Below are 26,553 nucleotides of genomic sequence, written 5' to 3' on the forward strand. Positions count from 1 at the left end.
TGAAATGACTTGTTTAAAACTTTATAACGTGGGATTTTTAATCAGGACCAACATATATTTTAAATGCCTGTATTTGACCAGTGCCAGATCTCTTGTTTTAGACAGGCAGCTCTGACACCACAATTGCAATTAACTTGCAGAAGCTCTTATTAATTGGTTTGTGTCTGTCTCAGTTGGTGCCGAAGTCTAACGCATTGGCATACTAACATAGTTCTCCTTTCTTTGAAAATTTGCACGTTTATGCATTCGGAAAGGAAGCCTGTTATTGAACATAAATCATTTGTCATGTATAAATGAATTTTTAAAATTTCAGATAGATGTTCTGATTTAAATCAAATCTTGGCAATTGCAATTTATGTTAATACTTCGAGAGAGTTAAAGTTGCTGCAGCATTAGAAATATTGTAATTATCTGTTAATGTCAATGTCGGCATGTATAATAAATTTTCAAGATTGAATATTTTTTCTGTTGGATATCTTCGTTGGAACTATGTAAATAAATCAGTACATATACTGTAATAGAGATGTTTATGCGTTTTGCTATGTGAAATGGTTGTGCCTGGCTAGGAACCCTGGGCAGGAAATATTTGGACGAGAACCCTGGCTGCCAGAAAGCCCTAAGCAAGATCATTATGCCCTAAAAACAGCACATGTGGCGATCTACTTCTGGTTTGGGTCACCAGTGTGGATTAATGTCTTCCATGAGGTGGCAGTGCTGCTGCAAGGAATTTTGATCCATAACCTCCAGAAGGCAAAGTGAGTGAACAATCTAGATGCATGAACAGCTGTGAGAAACTTGAAAAATGTCAAATTTCCGGAGTGAGAATTAAAACATGTTAATATGAGCCAACTGACGGCATGTGCATATGGCTGTGACAGAAACAAAACTCAAACTGTATTTTGCAGTCTACATTAGCTTCAAAAAAGCATTGGGTCCAGTGTTGCTTAAAAAGAAGTGGGCTTAATATTTAGTTATCAGAACTAGTGCAGGGCTCACGAGTTGGAATTAAGTAATCAGAACATTAAAAACAAAAAGTGTTAGAGAAGCTCAACAGGTTTGTAGCATCTATAGGGAGAGAAACAGTGTTTGTGCTTTGAGTTCAGTGATTTTCTTTGGAACTCATCAAGCTCCACATGTTTGGAGACAATAAGGACTGCAAATGCTGGAAGCCAGAGTCTATCGGTGTGAGGCTAGAAAAGCACAGCAGGTCAGACAGCATCCAAGGAGCAGGAAAGTCTATGTTTCCTGCTGCCAGATCTGCTGAGTTTGTCCAGTACATGCTGTTTTTTTTCTATTTCAGATCTTCGATATTTGAGGTACTTTGCATTTAGCATAGTAAAACTGGTTGCTATGGAATAATTAAACAACACGATTAATGTTTACTTCCATCTTCAAGCTAATAAGAACCATTGAGGAAAAATATTCTGGACAGTTCAGATACAGTAACATGGATATTCTAAAGAAAAAGAATTCGAAAATAGTTGAAGTTGTAGCATGAGAGACAAATGAGAGCCATATTATGGCAATATAGGATGTAGGGATGAGAGATAATGGAAACCATAGATGCTGGAGAATCCGAGATAACAAAGTGCGGAGCTGGATGAACACAGCAGGCCAAGCAGCATCTTAGGAGCGCAAAAACTGACGTTTCGGGCCTGGACCCTTCATCTGAGGCCCAAAATGTCAGTTTTTGTGCTCCTAAGATGCCGCTTGGCCTGCTGTGTTCATCCAGCTCCACACTTTGTTATCTAGGATATAGGGATAATGGGGTAAGGTAGAGCGGTGATAGAAAATAAGCTGTATTTGTCAGGTTCAAAGGACAGAATGGGCTGCTACAGTCCCTGTTCCATGTTCCTTGATTTCCAGGGGCCTGAGAAGTCAGCCATTTGGCCTGTTGAGATTGTTCTGTCATTCAGTTAGGGCGTGGCTGATCTGATAACCCTAAATGCTTGTTTTATCCACATAACTCTTGAACTCCAGTTTCGAAAACTGAATATAAAATGTTAGATACTTTCTGAAGAAGGGTCCAGACCCAAAACGTCAGCTTTCCTGCTCCTCTGATGCTGCTTGGCCTGCTGTGTTCATCCAGCTCTCCACCTTGTAATCTCATATTCTCCAGCATCGGAAGTTCCTGCTATCTCTTTAAAATGTTAACCTTGTTTCTTTCTTCACAGATCCTGCCAAATCTGCTGAGTTTCTCCAACATTTTGTATTTTTATTCCTTGTCTATTGAATGTCTACATGCAAGGAAATCCCTCCATACCTGGAATCAACCTAGTGTAAACCCTCTCTCGACTGCCTCCAGTATCTTTCCTTAGATGTGGGGACCAAAACTCTTGCAGTATTATAGGTGTGTCTGACTAATATCTTGTAAAGTTTTATCAATACTTCACTGTTTTTATGCAGCAGTCCCTTTGAAGATGATTGGTTGGATTGTAAGTGGGAGAATACAGTTAGAAAAGCCTTTGTTTGATTATTTTGAGATGGTAAAACTATCTGATATCACTTAAGGAAAATGTGAGAAATTTGTTTTGAACTTAAAAGGCTAGATCTCAATTGTATTTCAAATTTGAAATGCTCGGAACAACGGAAATCCAAAGTTATTTAAAGGTTCCTGAGCTACACTTGCAGAAATGCTGACATTAAGTGCAAGATTTGATTAGATAAAATCCAGAATATTCTACTGTTCCAAACGCTGCACTTTAAATAAGATACATTTGCTTTTGAAAGATTTCAATGCTGATGCATACAAATATTACCAGAGCTCCAGACGTTAACCAAGAGCTTTCATTGCCAACAATGCAAGGTTGATTTTGATTGAATTTTTAGGATTTTGTTAGAGGAGCTACAAGACCCTCTGTCCACTCGTTGGATTGTCCAGAACAAAGGGCGTAACCTTAAGAATTTTTTCATTCATTCACAGGATGTTAGCATCGCTGGCTGATCAGCATTCATTGCCTGTGCTGATTGGCCTTGAAGGTGGAGGTGAGCTGCCTTCTTGAACTGCTGCAGTCTGTTTGCTGTGGGTTGTCCCATGATGCCGTTCAGAAGGGAATTGCAGTATTTTGACCCAGCAACAGTGAAGGCGCACCGATATTTTTTCATGTTGGGATAGTGAATGACTTGGAGGGGAACTTGCGGATGGTGGTGTTCCCGTTGTTTCTGCTGCTGTTGTCCTTCTAGATTGAAGTGTTCATGGTTTGGAAGGTACTGTCTAAGTATCTTTGAACTTCTGCAGTGCATCTTGTGGATAATACACACTGCTGCTATTGAGTGTTAGTGGTGGAAGAAGTGGAATGCATGCAGATGTGGTGTCAAACAACAGGACTGCTTTGGCCTGAATGGTGTCAAGCTTCTTGAGTGTTGTTGGCGTTGAACCCATTCATGCAAGTGGGCAGTATTCCATCAGTGTCCTGATTTGTGCCAAGCAGATGATGGACAGTCTGTGTTGGGTAGGGAGGTAAGTTACTCACCTCATTACTCTTGGCCTCTGACCTGCTGTTATAGCCACTATATTTATGTGGCAGGTCCGGTTGAGCTTCTGCGGTAATGGTGGATTCAGTGACAGTAACAACTTTGAATGTCAAGGGTGATGTTAGATTGCATCTTATTGGTGATGGTCATAGCCTGGCATCTGTGTGGTGCAAATGTTACTTGCCAGTTGTCAACGCAAATCTGGATATCGTCCAGACCTCATTGAATTTAGACATGGACTGCTCCAATATCTGAAGAGTAGTGAATGGTGCTGAACAATGTACAATCAGCAGTCATTTCCACTTCTGACCTTATGATGGAGGGAAGGTCATTAATGAAACAGCTGAAGATGGTTGGGCCTAGGAGACCACCCTGAGGAACTCCTGCAGAGATGCCCTGGAGCTGAGATGACTGACCTCCAACAACCATGACTACCTTCCCTTCTATCAGGTATGACTCCAGCCAGTGGAGTGTTTGCTGTCTGATACCAGTTGATTGCAGTTTTGCTAGAGCTCCTTGACGTCACACTTGGTTAAATGCAGCCTTGATGTCAAGGCATGTCACTCTGCACTCACTTCTCCAATTCATTATTTTATTCATGTTTGAATCAAGGCTGTAATGTGGATTTGAGATTACAGTTAGCCCAAGTGTGATCATAACAAATTGCAGAGCAAGTTCTCCTAGTTCATATATTCATATATCTTAAGTTGAATACAGCAAAAACTATGGGGCCTAATAACACTCCACCAACAGTACTGAAGACTGTTTTAAAAGACTGCCTTTTAATCTTTTCAGTGTTAGAGCCCCCGACTCTATTTCGGGTCCCCGAGCTTTAATTGGAGTCCCCGACTACTTTTTAATCTTTCCAAGGCCGATGCTTTTTCGGGCTGGACTTAGACTATAGGCAGCGAAGGGTCGAGACAACTGCTACTTGAATGAGAGGAAAACCAGACGGAGAAAATACTCATGTCTGGCCGACCGACTCCTCGACACTCAATAGTGGAGGACTCAAGGCTCTTACACCGCTGTCCACAATCTGTACTTACAGAATCCAAGTCACTGGCATTGTAGCATCTAAGTTGTAATATTATGGGTACAAGTTCCCACTCCAGACCTGAGCGTAAACATCAAGACTGACGCTCCATGCTGGAAAACTACGACCCTGGAGTTGCCATTTTTGGAAAAAAAATTATTAACTGAGAGTCCATATGCTTATTTGGATGGATATAAAAGATCACCAGGCACTACGCTGAAAAAGAGAAACTAATTCATCTGAGCGATCTGTTTAATGTTTATCACTCAATCAACATCTCAAAAGGAAAGTTTATTTAGTCATTTACACATGGCTGTGAGAGATTCGTAAAATGACTGCCATATTTCGTCCGTCATAACGACATTTCACAAGCAATAAAGTACTTGGAAGCATTTAGTGGCTGTGAAAAACACGAAAATAAATGCATGTTATGAGGATCCTAGGCCCAACTGTCTTTCCCCAAGAACAGAATCTTTTATTGTCAACATCCTGGAGATTATCAATGACCAGAAACTGGATGAGCCATACAAATATGGTGGCTTCAGGAGCAGGTGAGAGGCTGGGAATACTGCAGCAAGTAATTTGACACCTTTCTCCCCAGTGCCTGTGAGAGTCTGAAAGTTGGATACAGCCTAGGCTAGGCTGTATCCAAGTTTCAGACTCCCAATCTCAGATAATATCTCAATCTGAAGATATTATTGTATGAATTTTTCAACGTTATATCCAAGACTTGAGTATCTTTAGCTGTTTCATCAACAATTTTCCATTCATCCTAAGCCCAAACATAGGCATATTCGCTCGTGGTTATACAATTTCCAACTACACACAAACTGAATTGCCTTTGTTTAAGTATAAAAAAATCTGGATAACATTCAGGCTTTAACTGAGAAGTGGCGAGTGACATTCACACCATACACGAGCCAAGCAATAGCTATCTTTATTATGAGAGAATCAAACCATTTCCCCTTGACATTCAGGTGACCAGCACCAAATCACCAAATTCCAAATCCTGGCTTTTAACACTGGCCAATAGTTGAGAGAAGGGCAGTGACCACTTCAGTGCTAGTACACTACTGGGAGCCGCAACAAAGTCACAGAAATTAACTGCACAAGGCATCTGGTGGAAACGCCTGGCATCCACTTTTCTGTGAAATAGGTTTTTTTTGCAATAGCAACCTTACAATGCTAACTCTCATGCAAAGGGACATGTAGCTTTCAGTAGACAGTGGTATACACACTAAAAGAGCTCAGTGGATCAGTTACTCTCTCTAACGACAGGTTCTGTTGAGCTATCTACCAGCACTGGCCCCATAGCTATCTTTTGTCCAGGTTGCCTTCATATGGTCTCATGTTACATTCCTAGAGGAAAGAACATCCCTTTTCTCTTGAACAGTCTTTAAGAGAACCTTTGGAGCAACACTGCTCTAGCAAAGCATTGTTATTTGTTTGTCCAGGTGTCTTTTCAATGTTGCATCCAGAGTAGAAGCCTTGAAGGTCCATCAGGGGTCAGAACTTTCTGCTTCCCTGCCCACAAAAATTGGCACTTTACCAAATATAATTAGCTGAAAAGAATATAACCATATGAAATAAGCCAACCAAAGTGGGAGCACCTCTTATTTTTGTGTTTGTCTCCACATTATCTCAAAGTGCCTGCCCAATGATTCACTTCTAGAATGAAATACAGGATGCATTGTCACATTTTTTTTACACAATATATACTTTTCAATCATATTTACAAAAGTAAATTATGCACCAGTTTGAAACTGACATCAAAACTGAACTGTGTTATAGTATCTGGTGGTGTAAGATCTACCGCCTCCATGATCATAGAATATTTGTCATTCAATTTGAATGTGGTTGAGACTAGTTTAGTTTCGGATTTTGAGTGGGATGGACCAGTTAGACCTTAGGGTCTATTTCTGTACTCTATGATTCTGTGTAAACTCCAAGTGCAATATAGTCCAAGGTATCTTGAGAAGCACAAAAAGGCTTCTTATTACTTTTATACCATCCAGACTATATTTGGCTGTATCCAAGTTTCAGACTCTCAAGATGACTAGGCTTCAATAAATACAACCATCTTCCATTTTGTGACTGCAACCAGTAGATATTCCTATCTCCTTGATTCCCATTGATTTCTTTTTCATCAAAACTCCTGGATTCCACACTCATTCAAGTGTTGCTTTGCTGTTGATGGCAATCACTGTCACTTCTGGAATTCAGTAGATGCTAATGTAATGGTCACTTTCCAATAAAACAGCAGTGAGGTAAGTCATGAGTTATGTGTTTTATGGTTTAAAAAAGAATTTTTCCGCTATTGTTTGACAAGTATCATGACATGTATTACATTCATCCAAGGAGGCAAGTTTGATATCACTCGAATTATGACATGAACAGCTAAATGTTCACAAACATGTGCACAAGTCTCAGGATGTGGCTTGAACTCGAGCTTCTGTTCAAAGATAGGGAGCAACATGAGCCATGCGCGACTTCACCTAAACTGATACGTTGAACCATGAGAGCACAAAAGATAAATTGATTATAAACAATATTTGCCCTTCATCAAAAATGTCAACTGAAATTAAGAACTTATTCTTCTGAATGTTTGTATTTGATTAAGAACAATATTTTAATGTGGCTTTCACTACTTAATAGTTTAAAGTATATTGCTGTCAGTTAAGTGGAGATGCATTCAGTTTGAAGGTAGATTAATAAAATAATTCCATTTATTATAATAAATAATTTATGAATATTTTATCTTTCAAGTGTGGAATTATTGTTGAATAACCTCTGTTGAAAGTGTAGGGAACAGTGTTTTTGACAAAATCTGCTGTTATCAACAGAATCTTTCAAAAATTTTATTTGGTTAGAAACCGTTCCACTCGAAGTCTGAATTGCAGTGGGAACAAAATCTAAAATAAAAATGTGTTTCATGTACATTACAGGCTAGTAATTTTGTTTGCTAACTAGTAGCTCCTTAAAGTAGCAATTCACTTAAGTTTGATTGTCGTGCCTCAACTCCATGTTTACCATTGTTTCATTTTCTTTAGTACCCTGATTCAATTAGAACTACCAGTTCAAACACATTCTTTGATTACGAAGATATTCAAGTTATTGAATGCGACCATAGTATAATGGCAGAGACATGCAAGAATTCCTATTATAAAATTAAAAACGAAGGGTACTGAAGATCTGAAGCAAAAACAGAAAGTACTGGAGAAACTTAGCAGGCCTTGCAACTTTTGTGGAGGGGGCATTTTGGGAAGAGAGTAAGACATGTAGATGCTGCCGAAAGAGAGAGGGGACAAAGAAGGGAGAAGAAGACAATGGGATTGAAGATAGTAAGCCATAGAGGAAGTAAATGTTGAGTAGGTATTAAGAGGAAGTGTGAATCGTTGAAAATGGGTTGGCTGTGCTGAGAGAAATCCACACAGAACAGGACCTGGGATTTCGGGATGGGAAAGGGACATGGAGGGAATGGTCCCTGTGGAATGCTAACAGGGCAGAGGACGGGAATAACATCCTGCTAGAACTGGCAGAAATTGCGACTTAGAATTCCTTGATTGTGTTGAGGAGAATTTCTGATCCAATAATAAAGGCAATGTTGCTATACCTAGTTCTTGGGAGTAAGGAGGAATGAGAGAACAATGATCTTTGTATCTGAAAAACTTTATATTGGCTGTAGAAAAGAGCAACAAGCAATCCAGAGAAAGAGCACTTAATTGTGGAAAGGCAATCATAAATGAGGTGCGCTCTGGCTGAGATTAATTGGAATCCAAGATTGGTCAACCTAGCTATAAATGACCAATTGGCTGCCTTTAAAGAGGAACTGTTTTCGACTGTTTTCGTATAATCAAGGTACATTTCCAGGAAGTAGAAAAGTAAGACAAATAAGACAATGTCTTCTTGGTTGTTAAAAGGCATGTTTTACATTCATCCAAGGAGGAAAGTTTGATATCACTCAAATTGTAACATGTACAACAAAATGTCCACCAGTGTTGCGTGCACAAGTCTCAGAATGTCTCTGGAATACAAGCTTCCATTCAAAGACAGGAAACAACCAATGAGCTATGCAAGATGTCAACCAAATTGATATGTTGAACCTTTATGGCACAAAGATAAATTGATTATAAACAATCTTTTTTTGTCCCAAGTGTCAACTGAAATTAAGAACTTATTCTTCTGAACGTTTGTGATCAGAAATTTGCTTTCTGTAACAATATGAGAATCATAGTTTGTTGAAGCAGAAAGAGATATATATGACACATGTCTGGTGATTAATACAGTTGAGAATTGGGCTCCACATTGAAGATTGGGAAGGGATTTGGGGAAGAAGCCAAGGGAATATGAAAAGAGTCTGGTATCTAATATAAAAGGAAATCCAAATATCATTTATAGATAAATAAATAGCAAAAGGGTAATATAGAGAAGAATGGGGTATTTCTGGGCCTAAAAGGAATTTATTCAGTGGAATCAGCCACGGTTGAGCACCAATCTTTATTGGGTAAGAAGATGCTGGCCAAGTCTTGGTGCAAGAGGTGGTAGGTGCAACACTTGGTGGGGTTAACATTTCGTGAGGAGGAGATAGTAGTCAGGCTGGTTGTGCTTAAAGCTAATAACTCACCTGGATCAGATGGGATGCATTGGAAGATATTGTGGGAAATGCTTGAAAACTTTAGAGGCAGTGGATGGAATTTTCCAAACTTCCTTGGATGATTGGATTGTGTCAGACTAGTGAAGAAATGTTTAAATTACTTGTTGGAAGCCTTGATGCAAGAATAGTTAGAGGTGCATTGACCAGTTTGCTGTACACCAGTTTTGAAAAGATATGACATAAAGTGATACACAACATATGAGCTTATGGAATAAAGGGACCATATCAACATGGGCACAAAATTGACTAAGTGATAGGAAACACTCGGGTTGAATTGTTTTTTGAGACTGAACAGAGGAGTGGGAAATGCTGGGATTTATTTTAGGAAACTAGCTCCATTTAATGTATGTTAATAAAATGGACTGTGCTGAGCAGGGCACTAATTCAACATTTTTGGCAGACATGAAATTTGGAAATATTGTGAACTGTGATAAGTCTAAGAATAAATTTCAAGGTGAGGTTCAAGTTGATGAAATGGGCAAAGAAGCCAGAGGAAACTCAGTGTAGAGAAATATGAAGTGATTCTTTTATGTTGGAAGAACAAAAAATGCAAAATAAAAGTGTACAGTTCTAACATAGGGACAGAGCAAAGCTGGCAGGATAGGCTCAGAGTGCCAATAAAAGGTATTCAGAATCTTGGATTTGATAAATAGAGACATAGAATACAAAAGTCAGTTAAACTTTCATATCGTGTCCAGTTCTGGCCATCAGATTTTAAGAATGATATGTTGGCATTTCAGAGGATACAGGAAAGATTTATGTGAATAGTTACTAGGGTAAGGAACTTCAGGTATGGAGCTAGACGGGAGAAGTTGGGACTGTACTACCTGAAGAAAAGATTGAGAGGAGATTTTTTAAGTGTGGAAAAGATGAAATGGTTCCCTTTGGTAGAAGAATTGAGAGCTTGACGATATTGATTCAAGGAAAAAGCAATGGCAGCATGGTTTCTTTTTGTCTGCAGTTATTAGAATCTGGAATGCACTTCCGGGCAGTGTAATAAAAGGCAGGCAGTTTTGTACACAAAGCACATTTTCTTCATCTCAGTAGCTTCCTGTATCAAATAGAATTACCATATGTAGCATGTAGAGTAATTCTGTCACTCGCTTTCCTGGTCTCCCACCCACACAGTTTTTTGTTTCTATCTTTTGTATGTAGATACACAGCAGTTCTATGCTGTATACTTGAATGGGGCACTCCTGCTTGAAGTATGCCATTGTGGGATAAAGTTCAACGTTGACGTAAAACTGTTGACCTTCCTCAGCTGTAGCATTTTTGTTTTTGCTGCAAACACGTGTTTGTCATTATGCAGAGTTTCTTGCTTCAAGTATGGGCAGTAGTCCAGGAAAATAACCTCTGAGTTGCAAAAAAGAATTCTTGATCTATTTGGAACAGGGAAGAAAAATACTGTCAACTTATATTTTACACTAGGGACTGAAAGTAATTTTTAATATTATTCATGTCATTGTAGAATGAAGTATAAAAATGAGTAATTGGACAGATTGAAGCAGCAAGGAAGAAAGGAACTAGGTTTATTTTGAGTGACTAATACAAAAGCAGAAGGGGTGCAACTTTTTTTTTGAGTTGTCTCCTGCAGATGGGGTTTTGTATTAGTTAGCTAGGTAAGCCAGAGTTCATTCTTTGTTAACGTATTTCCTTTCTCCTCGTGAAGCTGGGAACTGAAATATTGTTTCACTGGTTAGAGCTGCATTTTCTTCCAGACCACTTGTGCTTGTTATCAGGCAGCTTGACTGGGCTCCTTTCAGTCCTGAGCCAAGATTATGCATTTCTAACAGGTAACTGAATTGCCATCTGTTAGTTGGATAAATACTTATAGAGAAGTTTGATCTGCCTTTCTCAGACCATTAATTCAGAAATGGCCTGACAGTTCTTATCTTCCAACTGTTTCTCAAAGAATCTTATTCTTTATCTCCTATGGATTTACCCTAAAGTTTATTTGATGTGTTGATAATTCTTCGTGTGACTAATATGAAATGTACATTTGCCTTTTATTACTTCTAACCTGTATACTTTTGTCATATCCATATGGTTAGCTTGAATTTTGTTTCAGGTATTTTAATGCTGTTTATATAGCTATACCTCTCTGATTCCTTCATTATTCAGTCTTCTGTTACTGTTTTAAAAAGGAGTGGAGCTGGATAAATACAGCAGGCCAAGCAGCATCAGAGGATCAGGAATGCTGACATTTTGGGCCTAGACCCTTCTTAGAAATTCTTCAGCCATTCCTGCTCCTCTGATGCTGCTTGGCCTACTGTGTTCATCCAGCTGTACACCTTGTTATCTCAGATTCTCCAGCATCTGCAATTCCTATTATCCTCTGTACTGTTAATTGATTTCACAGGACTTAGTTAAGCTCTCAAGACTAGTGTGCAATTTTATACAGCAATTTGTTCCGATCAGAAATACATTGGGAAAAGATGGTGCTGATAAATTCAAATATGACGTTTGAAGGAGAATTTCATAAATAATCAAGTTTTTAAAAAACAGGTTTTTAATAAAAGACCAATTAAACAGATTTACTGAAGAACTACTGGAGGCATGTCAGGTCAAATGGCTTTCTCTTACAATGTAAGACTATATGGTTCTGAATGATCACTTAAAGTTTAATCTTTTAAGCTTGCTTTTGAACACCCTCAGCTGATGAGTTCGATCTGGTCCTCGGGATTATTTAACTATTTTTATAGTGATTTCTTTCAATAGGCTAACTTTACGATTGTTAGTTATGCTTGAATCACCATTGTTGCAGATTGTAACCTTTTATAAATAAATTTTGTTTTGGGGCGCACTGGTGGTGAGTTCTTCATAAATTAAAATCAGTGCCTGTACATTGATTACGTTATTTGTTGCAAGACCAACTAAGAGATTTCAAACATTCTGATTCTACCTTGTCAAGAGTGATACTGTAAACTAAATAGATATGCGTTTATCTGTTCAAGAATTATGGGCACATAATCTAAACAATAAGTCTTGTCTCAATTGGTTCAAGTGATGATACCTTTTGAAAATATTTTCTTTATTCTGTTTGTCAGTCTGCTGTTTGAGATTGCTGTTTTCGTTTCTGAAGCATTTCATTTCTTTGTATTCTTAAATGCAACCATGATGTCCCATTCTTTGGAGCAAAATTGCAGTCTTTACCTTTTGTAATATTGCTGCAAAGAACCTCATGGCCAACTTCTTATCATGTTCTAGCCTTTGCATCCTTTATCCATAATTGCCAATTGACCTGAATTGTTGAACAAATGCACCTTGTCATAAGAGTCATAAGAGCTGTACAGCAAGGAAACGGACCTTTTGGTCTAACTTGTCCATGCCGACCAGATATCTGAAATAAATCTAGTTCCATCTGTTAGCATTTGGCATATCCCTCTAAACCCTTCCTATTCATATACCTATCCAGATGCTTTTTAAATGTTGTAATCGTGCTACTTCCTCTGGCAGCTCATTCCACAGATGTGCCACCCTCTGTGTGAAAAAGTTGCCCCTTACGCCCCTTCTGAATCTTTCCCCTCTCACTTCAAACTTATGCTGTCTAGTTTTGGACTCCCCCACCCTAGGAAAAGACCTTGTTTATTTACTTTGCCCATGCCTCTGAAAAATTTCTAAACGTCTTTAAGGTCACCCCTCAGCCTTCAACGCGCTGGGGAAAACAGCCCCGGCCTATTCAGTCTCTCCCTATAGCTGAGACCCTCCAACTCTGGCAACATCCTTGTAAAGCTTTTCTGGATGCTTTCTAGTTCTGCAACATCCTTCTTATAGCAGTAAGACCAGGATTGCACACAGTATTCCAAAAGAGGCCTAACCAATGTCTTATACAACCAAAACGTGACCCCTCAAGTCATATACTCAGTATACTGACCAATGAAGGCCAAACACACCAACTGCCTTCTTCACCATCCTGTCTACCTGTGACTCCACTTTCAAGGAACTATGAACCTGCACTCAAGGTCTTAATGTTCAGCAGCGCTCCCCAAGACCTTACTGTTAATTGTACAAGTCCTGCCCTGATCTGCCTTTCTAAAATGCAACACCTCACATTTATCTAAATTAAACTCCACCTGTCATTCATTGGCCTATCTGATCAAGATTCCATTGTTCTCTGAGGTAACCTTCTTCTCAGTACACTACACCTATAATTTTGGTACCATCTGCAAACATACTAACCACACCTCCTATTTAGACATACTAATCATTTATATAAATAATGAAAAGCAGTTGATCCAGCACCGATTTTTGTGGCACACTGCTAGCCACAGGACTCCAGTCTGAAAAGCAACCCTTCACCACCACCCTCTGTCTTCTACCTTCCACCTTTCATTCTTCTACATTTGAATGAGTTCAGGCCCAATCTATTCAACCTTTCCTGATAAGACAGTCCCTCCATATTTGGTATCAGCCTCGTGAAACTTGCGTGCACTGCAACTAATGCCAGTCTATCTTTCTGTAAATTAGAGGATCGGCACTAGGTAATAGGACCAGTGCAGGCACAATTCTGCACCATTATCAATTTTGTGATTCTGAGATTCTCAATACCCCATACTCTGTGCTGGTGATAACTGCTGCGCTGTTGTATGGATTCAGGTATCATCCAGCACTCTCATCTTTCATGGGTGCAACCTAATAAGGTACAAATTACAATTGCCTTAAACACATTTTTATGTCAGAGATATTTAGCAACAGCGATTTTGTTGATTTACTCTGTTTGCACTTTATTGTTTTATCTAAATCTTGATTATTTTTGAACTCTTTAATAATGGTAATGCAGTTTATATCCAATCAAAAACACACGGATCAAACACAAGACTTGTGTCTTTATGTTATAATGTTAGCTAATCTGTACTAAATTTTGGTATTAAGAAACATTTTACTTAACAATGATAGAGAAGCAAAACCCCAGTGCTCATTCAGTAGGCCTGGACTAAAATAGCGTAATTTTGTAGCTCTTTGGGTGTCAGAAGACATAATCTGGTGTAAGGAAGTAAATTTGTTATGATGTTTGTTCTTGAAGCTGAAATGGTGTGGTTTGTGGAACCAAGTCAATTAATTTGAAAGGATTTGGAAAATGGTGTGATAGTAACTAAATGATCATGGTTAAAGTACAGTGTGTTGTTTTGGAAGAGGTAATGGCACAACAATAATGCCAATCAATGGTAAGAATGATGGTCAAGAAATGCCAGCATTGCCAGCAATGTCCACATTCCCATTTAAGAACAAATGAGAAAAACAGGGATTTTTTGAGAGGATAGTAACAGCAGAGAAAAAAACAGCAGCGAATAAATCAAGGAGTGAAGGGTCTATTGGATTAGTTTGGATGTTGGACTTGAAACAGTGGTGAATAGCAAAGTTATTGCACACAAAGTGGAATACTTGGAATTTTGATTTAGTGTTTAACTCCCTTTGGAAAAAAATGATAAAGAGAAATTGGATAAAAAGGAAGTTTTTCAAAACAAAAAAAAATGGGAAATAGAGTCATAGAGTCATAGATCACTACGGCATAGAAACGGACCCTTCAGTCCAACTCATCCATGCTGACCAGATAACCTAAGTTAAGCTAGTCCCTTTGCCGGCGTTTAGTCCATATCCCTTTAAACCCTTTCTATTCATATAGCCATCTTGAGGCCTTTTTAATGATGTAATTGTAGCAGCCTCCACCACTTCCTTTTGGCAGCTCGTTCAACACACTCACCACCCTGTGTGAAAAAGTTGCCTGTTCAGCCATTTCTAAACTTTCACCTCACACCTTAAACCTAGGCATTTAAAAAATAAATAATTTCATTTTTATTGTTTAATAAAAAACATTTTTAAGGAAGGTGATTATGGAAACCAACAACAACTCTGTAAATCCAGCTTCAGTAAAAAGAAAGCAACTTACATTGTGTTTGTTTTGACTATTATTACTGCCACTGCTTCAGAGGAAAGCTCTGGATCCTTACCCAAAATTTTCCCATTCTGTTTCTTTGTTCTCGCTGTGAGATACCTCCTGTAACCTACCTCTTTGACCAAGCTTTAGGTCTCCAGCTCTAATATCCTCTTGAGTGACTAATTTTTTAAGGTACAGAGCTGTGGGATGCATTTTTGCAGTTAAGGATTCTATATCAGTACAAGCTATGCCCATTTCATCAATGAATTAAGAGAAGCTAAAATCATGCATTAGAGTTATTTGCTGAATCAATGTAGGTATACTGTACAATGTTGGATTATGATTTAAAGTATAGGCTTAGCCTGTCCCAGGACCCTGGTGTTGTCCCAGTCAAAGTCATGGTTCTCCTTGTCCATTTGGATTGAGATGAGTGTGTATTGGTCATGTCTTTTTGTAACCAGTTGGTGTTCATGTTCTCTTGTTGTTAGTTTCCTTCCTGTTTGTCTGATTGTAGTGTTTCTCGCAGTCTCTGCAGAGGATCTTGTAGGTGACATTGGTCCGGTCCATGGCGAGGAGTGGTACTTTAGTTTGGCTGAGTACTTGTCATAGGGTTGATGTGGGTTTGTATGCCACTCTGATGCCCAGCGGTCGTAGAAGTCTGGTGTTGAGTTCTGATGTGTTCCTGATATAGTCTTGTGTAATGAGTATGTCGGGGCATGTAGAATCTTTCTGATGCTATTCCTGTAGGCATGTCCTGACCCAGTTCTTTGGCTATCCATTATCCTTGAACACTTGGAAGAGGATTCCTCCTCCTCTTGGTGTAGTATTCTTCATTATCCAACTGTTTGGCAGCACAGAACTTGAGTTTTGTTGAAGCTTTTGCCAAGGGATTAAACCAACATCTAAACTTCGAGAGGAATGCACTGATGGTTGGTGTCCACATATGTGCAAGTTGCCCAAGATACACAACAATGAAGCCTGTTAATGTACGACCTTATTGGTGACTCATTCTGCACAACGTGAACTGGCAAAATGGTTACCTGGATTGCTGCAACCAGCTTTGAACAAGTTGTCCACTTCCACGGTAAAGGATTCCTGCACATTTTATATAGAACTTAGACATTGATAGGAGTACCGTGTTCATATGCTCATTTGGCATTGCTAGCCTCTTCATCAGGGTACCATTCAAAGGAACCTTAGACATCTGTGCTACAGCACTACATCGTGGTGATCCAGATCTGCCACCATTGTGTGAATCAATATTAATTGAATTTGTGAACTCAGCAACATTTGAATTCAGTTTCAACAGAATCATTCAAATTCAAATTAATGGTGTTGTCATGGGATTCTAATGAGCCTCTGTGCTCTCAAGTATTTTATTTGGATTCCACAAGGAACTTTTTTTGATGGGAATATATGTAAGCTAGTTAGGTTTGAGTTGTGAAATCAGCGAGGCATTCTCTACGACTGTCTACTGTAAACCTAATTTCACTGTTCATTGTACACGTTGAGGTTTCTACAGTTCCATAAATCATAAAATTGGCCTAATTAGTAACCTTGTAAATTGGATTGAGTCATTTCTTTACTTAAATAAGCTACCTCAGAGCTATCCTGCAGAATATTGGCTACTCTGATCAAATCATTTATTGCTTATAACTCATGGAAAGCCTTAAGGTGGTCATTGTTGGTTCTGAGAAGTGTCCTGTCTACTTCCAATATCCTTGAGAGTAAGGGTATACCAGAAATTTGAGCAACTTGAAGTTGGCTGTTTTCCTGTTGCTATAATGCAGTAGCAACACGAATGGTGCTCGATAGCAGTAGGAAACTACTGTCAAGCAGTAAGGATACATTGTGTACCACACAAATGAGTAATGTGGTGTGTCAATTTCACTACCACTGTGATGACAGATATGTAGGCTGTACATTCCATAGACAAATGGATTTTATCCAGCGGTATGTTCTTTTGGCTGTTTGCAGCAAGTAAGGGACTGTTCTTAACCAACCAGCATGCACTTGCAAAATGGTGTGCGACATTAGATCTGGTTCTGTGTTTGGATAACATTTGTTTGATAATCCTGAATATTTGAGGAATTCCACTCACAGCTAATTTAGAACTGTCAGCTGTGTTCACGGTATGGCGTGCTTATATGGACAGGGAGCTTCATGTATCAGTACTCAGGGCCGGTTATTTGCAGATAGAAAGGACTTGTACATGCGCCTGTTTCAACAAAATAGATGACAGCCATTTGTTCATTTCTCAGGACCAATCAAACTCAATGTGTCTGGTTTAAAATTGAAACATGGCCTGGCTATTCATTGTTAATCAACATTAGTGAGTGCATTCTCCATGGCAGTGCCTGTACCAGTCAGAATCTACTTGTCACCAATCAACATTATCTTCTTATGCAGTATAAATGCTATTTTGTCCCCACTAAATTCTTATTCTTGTAGAATGTCCTGATGAGTGCAAGACAGTAGGATACGACAAAATGCTTTTTTTTCAGTAAACATCTTCATTATCCATTGATCCACACTGGAATTGTAAATTAATGCTGATTAGATTAGTCATGAGGATACTGTAAAGGCCTTGATGTCTGTCATGGTGAAGGTGTTGGAATTGAACAGAAAGGAGATTATACCGATAAGCTTTGGAAAGATTCAAGGCATTTGGCATAAGTCAATGTAGTTTACTCAACTGAGTTTATTGGAAGTCTTTGAAGGACTGTTGTGTGCCATGAATAAAGGATAACCAGTAGATGAACTACCCTTGGATTTCCAGAAGGTATTTGATAAATTGCTGCATCAGAAGTTATCGCGGAAAACTGAAGTTCACTCTGCAGGGGTAGCATATAGCATGGATCAAACATTATTGGTGAACAGAAAACAGACAGTTTGTGTAAATAAGTGGTTGAGTGATTGCGTCAGAACATGACAAACACTTTCACGGGGGCCTGTCATTTTACCGGAACGTTTTACAGTTTCTATCAGTTACTTCGATGAAGTGTGTGAAGGCAGGGTAGCTAAATTTGCAGATGTCACCAAAATTAGTCAAAGTGTGTTGTGAAGAAGATACATGAAGTCCTAACCGATTATTGTTAAGTGGTCAAAAATATGGCAGATGGAATATATAATATGGGAAAAAGTAAAGTTCACATTTTAGTGGGAATGAAAAAGAAGTGTATTACTCAAGTTGAGAACAACTCCAGAATTTGGAGATGCAGAGGGATTTGGGTGCTCTGTAAGTGGTAAGTGTTTGAGTCACAAAATGTTGACGTGCAGGTATTATGTGTCAACAAGAAGGTGAATGGGGTGCTTATTTTTATTACTAGAGGAGTTGAACATAAAAGTTAGGATGTTGTTTAAAGTTCTGGCAAGTATTTGTAGCTTGGGCTGTGGGTGAGGTTGTTTACTTGCTTGCCGAGCTGGCTTGTTTTTGTTCAGACTTTTCATCACCATGCTAGGTGACATCATCAGGCCTCCGACGAAGCAATGTTGTTCTACTTTGTTTCGAATTTATATTGTCTGGTCCCTTGTGGTGAGTAGTATCATTTGCTGTTTTGATCTGTTTTGGTTTATATATGGGGTACAATTCTGTATGTTTGTTGATAGCATTACGGGTTGAAAAACAGCCCTCTAGGAATTCCCGTGCATGCCTATGTTTGGCTTGGGCTGCAATGGTAATGTTGTCCTAGTTAAACTGATGGCCTTCATTGTCTGACTGTACTGATATTAAGGAAAGCTTGTTGTGTCGTTTTGCTGCTTGCTGATATTTGGGTATTCTGATGGCTAGCTTCCTTCCTATCTGTCCGACGAAATGTTTGTGGCAGTCCTTGCATGGTATTTTATAAACCATGTTGGTTCTGCATGTTTTGGGAATGGCTTCTTTAATCTAAAATTAATTTAGGATGTTATGCTTCAGTTTTGCAAGATATTGGTGAAACCACATGTTGAATATTTCTGAAGAAGGATCCCGGCCCGGAACATCAAACTTTCCTGCTCCTCCGATGCTGCTTGGCCTGCTGTGTTCATCTCGCTTCATACTGTGTTATCTCTGTTGAATATTGCGTGCAGTTTCGTTCTTATTTAAGGAAATGTGTAAATTCATTGGAGATGATTCAAAGGAGGTTTAGATTAGATTAGATTAGATTAGATTCCGTACAGTGTGGAAGCAGGCCATTCGGCCCAACAAGTCCACACCGCCCCTGGTTTACAAGCTCCAGACCTGGAATAAGTAGGGTTTTTTGTGAAGTTAGGTTAGACAGACTGGGCTTGTTTCCACTGAAGTTTCAAAGAATAATGGGCGACTTGATTGATGTGTATAATGTCTTGAATGGTTTTCAAAATGATGTTTTCACTTAGGGATCAGCCCAAAATGAGGGAGCACTGTTTTAACAACAAAAACAAAATTTCTGGGAAAGTTCAGCAGGTCTGGCAGCATCTGTGAAGGAGAAAACAGAGTTAACGTTTCGGGTCCGGTGGCCCTTCCTCAGAACTGAGCGCTGTTTCAAAATTGGGGTCTATGCTTACAGAACAGATATAATGAGAAATGCATCTTCTCAGAAATGGTTGTGCAATTTTGGATCTTTCTGCCCAAGAAGTTGTTAGTGCTGACCATAGGACCCCATAGCACATAAGAGCAGAAGTAGGCCATTTAGCATATGAAGTCTGCTGTGCTACTCACTGAGATCACAGCTGTATTGATGATCTCGAGCTCCACTTTGTTGCATTTTTTCCATAATCCTTGATTCTCTTACTGATTTAAAAATCTGTCTGTTACAGCCATGAATATACTTAATAACTTAGCTTAAACAGCCCCCTGCAATCAAGAATTCCACAGATTCATTGCCCTCTGAGAGAAGAAATTCCTCCATTTCCCCGTCTTAAATGTGTGACCCCTGATTCTGAGATTATGCCCTGTGGTCATGTACTGTCCCATTAGAGGAAACAGCATTTCCATATCTGCCATGTCAAGTCCCATAAAAATCTGATATGTTTCACTAAGATCATGTGTCATTTCAATATATTTCAATGAGTAAAGACTCAATCTACTCGACCTCTGTTCATAAGATGGTCCCTCTATATCTGATATCACCTTGGCGGATGTTCTCTGCACTGCCTGCAATGACTTATACGTCTTAAAATCATCTTTAGCCTTAGATAAGAGGCCCACAACTGTTCACAGTATTCCATCTGTGGTCTAACTAGTGCCTTGCATCATTTTAACAAAACCTCTCCTGACTTTAATATTCCATTTCCTTTTCATGAAAGGCTAACATTCCATTTGCATTCCCTCATACTGCTGGACTTGGGTGCAAGCTTCTTGTGATTCACAGATGAGGACTCTGAAATTCCTCTGTTCTGTGGCTTTCTGCAGTCATTCTCCATTTAAATAATATTCATTTCACTTGTTCTTCCTGTCAAAGTGTACAACCTCACATTTTCCCACATTTTATTCCACGTGCCAAGCTTTTGTCCAGTTGCTTAGCCTGCCCAAATCTCTCTACAGACTCTGCGCCATCTTCACCACGTGTTATCCTACTTACTTTTGTGTCAACTGCAAACATGGCTATAGTACACACACTTTGCTGATCCACGTCATTAATATATGTTGTAATAATTGTGAGCAGAACACTGATCCCTGTCAAGCATCACAAGCTGCAGTTTCCGTGTTCTGTTAATTAGCTAATCCTTTAGAAATGCTAATAAACCATCTCCAGCACCATGGCTGTGATTTTATTAAACAGCCTAAGATGTGCTACCTTACCAAATGTCTTCTGGAAATCAAAATACTTACATCCACTGCTTCCCTTTTATCAATCTTGCTTCTTTCTTCCTCAGAGAAGTCCATGTAAAAACACCCGACAAATTTACTAGACGCACAGATTTCCTCTTCGCATCCATGCTGACAATGTTTGACCATGTTATGTATTTCTAAATGCTCTGCCAATACATCCTCTATAATAGACTCTAATATTTTCCTAACAACAGAGATCAAGCTAACTGGCTATAGTTAAATTATAGCTATAGTGTGTATAAGCCTCACTTAATGTCTTAGGTCACATCCTATCAGAGCCATAGGATGTATCAGTCTTTAGCTCCTTTACTTTCTCTAACATGTTTTCCTCGAGTGATAGTTATTGTATTTATTTGCAGTCCTCCTTTTGCACCCTGAATATTTAGTCATTTTGGGATGGAATTTGTGTCTGCCACTGTGAAGACTGATGCAAAATATTTATTTATTCCTTCTGCCATTTCCCAGTTCCCCATTACTATTTCCCAGCTTCATTCTTAAGGGGCCCATGTTGACTTTGGCTTCTGTCTTCCTTTTTACAAATTTAAAGAAACTCTGGTTGTCCATCTTGGTATTAATTACACTTTTGCCCTGTATGTTTATTTTCTCCCTCAGTTATTTTTTGGCCATCTGGGGTCATTCAGTACTTTTAAGTTAAACGAATGAAAGGGTCTTATTAGGCAGGAGAATTTAGGATTATTTCAGATAGATGGGATTGTGGTATTTGGAATGCAGACAGATCAGCTGTGATTTTGTCTGACACAGGAAGTTTTAACTTTGAGGTAGCTTTAGCTTATCAAACAAAATTGTCGTGTATGGTCAGGGATTTCGAACATGCTTGCTCAGAGTCAGTCACTTAACATAATTTCAGGTGCAGTTTGATGAAATACAGTTGTTATGTATCGATGAAATCTTCCCAAAAAAGTATAAAGGTGCGATTTTAGTACTATCCTGTTAATGGTGTTTTTGGCTGTTACAGAACGATTATTGCATAATTTGCCCGGTTTGAGTTAATGAAATAATTACATTGTTCCGGATGTAAGTTTGCTCGCTGAGCTGGAAGGTTCGTTTTCAGATGTTTCATCACTTTTTTTTAATTTGAAAAATATACTTTATTCATAAGATGCACAAAAAATAAAACATATCTCTACACCTACCCAGTCATGCAAGCCGCTCCGGTTTACCCAGGGGGTATGTACACCAACGAAAGGAAGAAAAACAAACAAAGAAGAAAAAAAACAAAGCAAAGAAAATACCCCGGCAGTCGTCACCCCACACAGTCCCAGTTGGCCCCTGACCAATCGGGGAAGGCGTCAGCTGGGCCCAGTTACCAGATAGGGCCCTTTTTTCTATTCTGGACGAGGGGCTTTGTACCGTGCCTTGGTGGCGGCTGCCCCAAGCTTTAGCGCGTCCCTCAGCACGTAGGCCTGGACCTTGGAGTGCGCCAGTCTGCAACACTCGGTCGGGGTCAGTTCTTTCAGCTGGTAGACCAGCAAGTTGCGGGCAGACCAAAGAGCGTCTTTCACCGCATTGATGGTCCTCCAGGCGCAGTTGATGTTGGTCTCGGTGTGTGTCCCGGGAAACAGCCCGTAGAGCATGGAGTCCCGCGTCACGGAGCTGCTTGGGACGAACCTCGACAAATACCACTGCATCCCCTCCAGACCTCCTGCGCATAGGCACACTCCAGAAGGAGGTGATCGACAGTCTCGTCCCCCCCGCAGTCACCTCAAGGGCAGCGTGCAGTGGCGCAGAGATTCCGGGCATGCATAAAAGGATCTCACTGGCAGAGCCCCTCCCACCGCCAGCCAAGCCATGACCTTGTGCTTGTTTGAAAGTTCTGGCAATGAGGCATTCTGCCAAACGACTTTGGCAGTCTGCGTGGGGAACCACACGACGGGATCCACCCTCTCCTTTTCCCGAAGGGTCTCGAGGATACTATGTGCTGACCACTGCCTGACGGCCTTGTGGTCAAAGGTGTTTCCCTTCAAAAATTTCTCCATGAAGGATAGGTGGTACGGGACAGTCCAACTACTCGGAGCGTTCCGCGGCAACGAGGCCAGGCCCATCCTTCGCAACACCGGGGACAGGTAGAACCTCAGTAAGTAGTGACACTTGGTGTTTGCACACTGAGGATCTGTGCACAGCTTGATGCAGCTGCACACAAAGGTAGCCATCAGGGCGAGGGTGGCGTTCGGTCCGCCCTTTCCCCCATTTCCCAGGTCTTTGTACATGGTGTCCCTGCGGACCCGGTCCATCCTTGACCCCCAAATGAAGTGGAAGATGGCCCGGGTGACCGCAGCAGCGCAGGTCCAGGGAATAGGCCAGGCCTGTGCCACATACAACAGTACCGAAAGCCCCTCGCACCTGACAACCAGGTTCTTAGCCGTGATGGAGAGGGACCGGAGCGTCCACCTGCCCAGCTTCTGCTTCAGTTTGGTGATACGCTCCTCCCAAGCCTTAGTGCACGCCCCAGCACCACCAAACCAAACACCCAGCACCTTCAGGTAGTCTGTCCTGATGGTGAAGGGGATGAAGGAGCGGTCGTCCCAGTTCCCAAAGAACATGGCCTCGGTCTTACCCCTTTTGGCATTGGCACCCGAGGCCAGTTCAAACTGGCCGCAGACGTCCAACAGCCTACTCACTGACCGATGATTTGTGCAGAAGACGGCGATGTCGTCCACGTACAAGGAGGTCTTGACCTGAAGGCCTCCGCTGCCTGGGATAGTCACGCCCTTCAGGCTCACGTCCTTCCTGATAGATGCAGCGAAGGGCTCCACACAGCACACGAACAAGGCAGGAGAGAGTGGGTAGCCCTGCCTGACTCCAGATCTGACAGGAAAACTGTCTGATTCCCACCCGTTGATCGAGACTGCGCTAACGATGTTAGTATAGAGCAGCCGGACCCAATTGCGGATGCCCTCCCCGAACCCCAATTTGGAGTGGACGTCCCTTATGTAAGCATGAGAGACCCTGTCGAAGGCCTTCTCCTGGTCCAGGCTGACGAGGCACGTGTCCACCCGCCTGTCCTGCACGTAGGCGATCGTATCCCTGATGAGCACGAGGCTCTCAGCGATCTTCCTGCCCGGCACAGCACAGGTTTGGTCAGGGTGAATCACCGACTCCAGGACAAACCTGACCCAGTTGGCTACGACCTTGGCCAGGATTTTGTAGTCCATGTTCAATAGTGAAATGGGACGCCAATTCTTAATTTCTTCCCTCTCCCCCTTCCTCTTGTAAATGAGAGTGATGATGCCCTTCCTCACGGACTTGCACATTTCCCCTGCCCGAAGCGCACTATCGTACACCTCCAGCAGGTCCTGACCGACCAGGTCCCACAGAGCGGAATACAGCTCGACTGGTAAGCCGTCGCTCCCGGGAGTCTTATTCCTCTCCAAGGACTTGAGGGCTCTGGTCAGCTCGTCCAGGAATATCGGCCAGTCCAGCCACTCCCTCGTGCTGTTGTCTAAGACCTCCGTGATAGACGACAGGAACGACTCAGAGCCTGTGCTGTCCGTGGGCTTCGCGTCGTACAGTCTGGCATAGAAGGAACTGCTGATCCTCAAAACGTCGGGCCGAGACGACGTCACCAAGCCGTCGTCCTCCTTCAGCCGGCTAAGCACAGAGCTCTTTTTGTGCACCTTCTGAAAGAAGAAACGCGAGCACGTCTCGTCCTGCTCCACGGAGCGGACCCTGGACCGGGAGATTATCCTGGAGGCCTCCGCAGCGAAGAGCGGGGCTTGCTGGCCCCTCACCTCGCGGAGGTCCTCCGTGACATCGACCCCCATCAACTGCAGAAGGAGCAGGTTCTGCACCCTTTTCTGGAGCCACGACAGCTTTCCCCGCCTCTCTCTCGCCTTCCGAACTCCCTTGAGGACAAAGAACCTCTTGATGTTCTCCTTCACTGTCTCCCACCAGTCGCCCGGAGACTCAAAGAGGGGTTTCACGGTTTTCCAACCGGCGTACTCCCTCTTAAGCTCCTCGACGTTCTCTGGGGTCAACAGAGTCGTGTTGAGCTTCCACGTCCCCTTGCTGGCCTGCTGGTTGTCCTGTGAGTGACCATCGGCCAGCAGGAGGCAGTGGTCAGAGTAGAACACCGGCTCGACGCCGGTGGACCTGACCGAGAACGCCCGTGACACAAACAGGAAGTCTATCCTTGAGCGGATAGACCCGTCTGGCTGCGACCAGGTGTACCTCCGCTGCGCTCTGTCTGCAGGGGTGCTGAAGACGTCAAGCAGCTTGGCGTCCTTCACCGTGCCCATCAGGAATCTGGACGTGATGTCCAGTTGACTCTCCCCGCCCTCTGTCCCCACGCCGGATCTCCCATCTGCATCGATGATGCAGTTGAAGTGTTCGCCTAGGATGACCGGCCTGGACGTAGCCAGCAGGGGTGGAAACCGCACCAGGACGGCCAACCGCTCCCTCCGTACCGCTGGGGCGTACACGTTGATCAGCCTCAGGGGAGCATTCCTGTAGGTGACATCCGCCACTAGGAGGTGCCCCCCCACCACCTCCTGAACTTGAGAGATGGCGAAGTTGTGCCCCCGCAGCAGAATAGCCAGGCCCGAGGAACGACAGTCGTTACCTCCCGACCAGATTGAAGGCCCACAGGTCCAGGTGCTGGACCAATTCCCGTACCTGCTGAGGTGCGGTATCCCACACTCCTGCAGAAACAGGAGGTCCGCCTTGATGGTGGTCAGGTAGGCCAACGTGGACACACATCTTGCGGTGGACTTGACACTGCGCACACTAAAGCTCACAACTCATATCCCCATTGTGGGCAGTGACCGCAGTACCCTCCCCAGGTCCAAGGTCCAGCCCCTCCATCTGTCCCTTCTTGCCCATTGCCCGGGCTAACTGATGGATGCTCTCTGGGCTCAGGAAACCGTCCGTGCTCCCTTCCGGGTCGCATCCCCCTGTCGGGAGTACGGAGGCAGGAGAGTCCGGCTCTGGGTCAGGCTGGGGATGCGCTGTTTCCTCCTTCCCGCCTGGAAGCTCTGGGTGGCCCTCCAGGGCCCCAGCGGCGCATGGATGGGTGTCGGAGGGAGCCTCAGGACGCCTCCTGTCACCTGGAAGCGGGGTGCTGCTTTCCTTCTTCCTTGAGATCTTTAGCTTCTGCTTTGGGCGGGCCTCCTCCAAATCTCCCTCGTCGAAGGAGCTCTTATAGCCCCCCTGTAGCTGCCTCTTCCCGCCTGATGGTTGCAGTGCCTGGGCCCGCCGGCGCGCCTTCCTCCTCGCTTTCCGGACCGTCGTCCACTCCCCTGGGTCACCTGTCGCCGCCTCCATCGACTCCGGGTTGTCGGGGCGGCGGGGGGGGAGCGGAGCCTGCAGGGGCGCTTTGCTGGCCTCGGGTCCAGCCTGCAGGGCTGGGCCCTCCTGCATGACCTGGCCCTCCTGCACATTAGTGGCTCCTTGCAGGGCCCTGGTGCCTTCCTCTCCTCCGGGGGGGCTGGCCCTGCATTGCCCCTGCCAGCGACCTGGGCGTAGGTGGTCCCCTGCCGTGGGCATGCCCTATAGAGGTGGCCCGCTTCCCCGCAAAGGTTGCAGCTTTTTTCTTGTGGGCAATCCTTGGTAAGGTGTCCCTCCTCCCTGCAGTTCCTGCAGATGGTCGCTTTGCAGTCGGCCACCACGTGACCTGACCTACCACAGGCATGGCAGACTTTAGGTTGCCCTGCGTAGGTCAGGTAGCCCTTGCTCCCGCCGATCGCGAAGCTGGACGGTGGGTGTAC

At 42.4% G+C, this 26,553-nt stretch overlaps 1 protein-coding gene across 3 annotated transcripts in view; it reads left to right on the plus strand.

Annotated features, from left to right (window-relative positions):
* pde3b (phosphodiesterase 3B) overlaps nt 1–26,553 on the plus strand; it is a 248,370-nt gene that overhangs the window by 53,270 nt on the left and 168,547 nt on the right. Inside the window, exon 1 of one of the 3 annotated variants that reach the window (XM_048545841.2) lies at nt 10,934–10,954. The exons of the other annotated variants lie outside the window; for them this stretch is intronic. The gene's annotated coding sequence lies outside the window, so the exon portion shown is untranslated. Of the gene's footprint in view, nt 1–10,933; nt 10,955–26,553 lie in introns of those variants that run through there. 3 annotated transcript variants of the gene reach the window in all.

The sequence above is a fragment of the Stegostoma tigrinum genome, chromosome 17 (assembly GCF_030684315.1).
Source record: "Stegostoma tigrinum isolate sSteTig4 chromosome 17, sSteTig4.hap1, whole genome shotgun sequence".
NCBI lineage: Eukaryota > Metazoa > Chordata > Chondrichthyes > Orectolobiformes > Stegostomatidae > Stegostoma > Stegostoma tigrinum.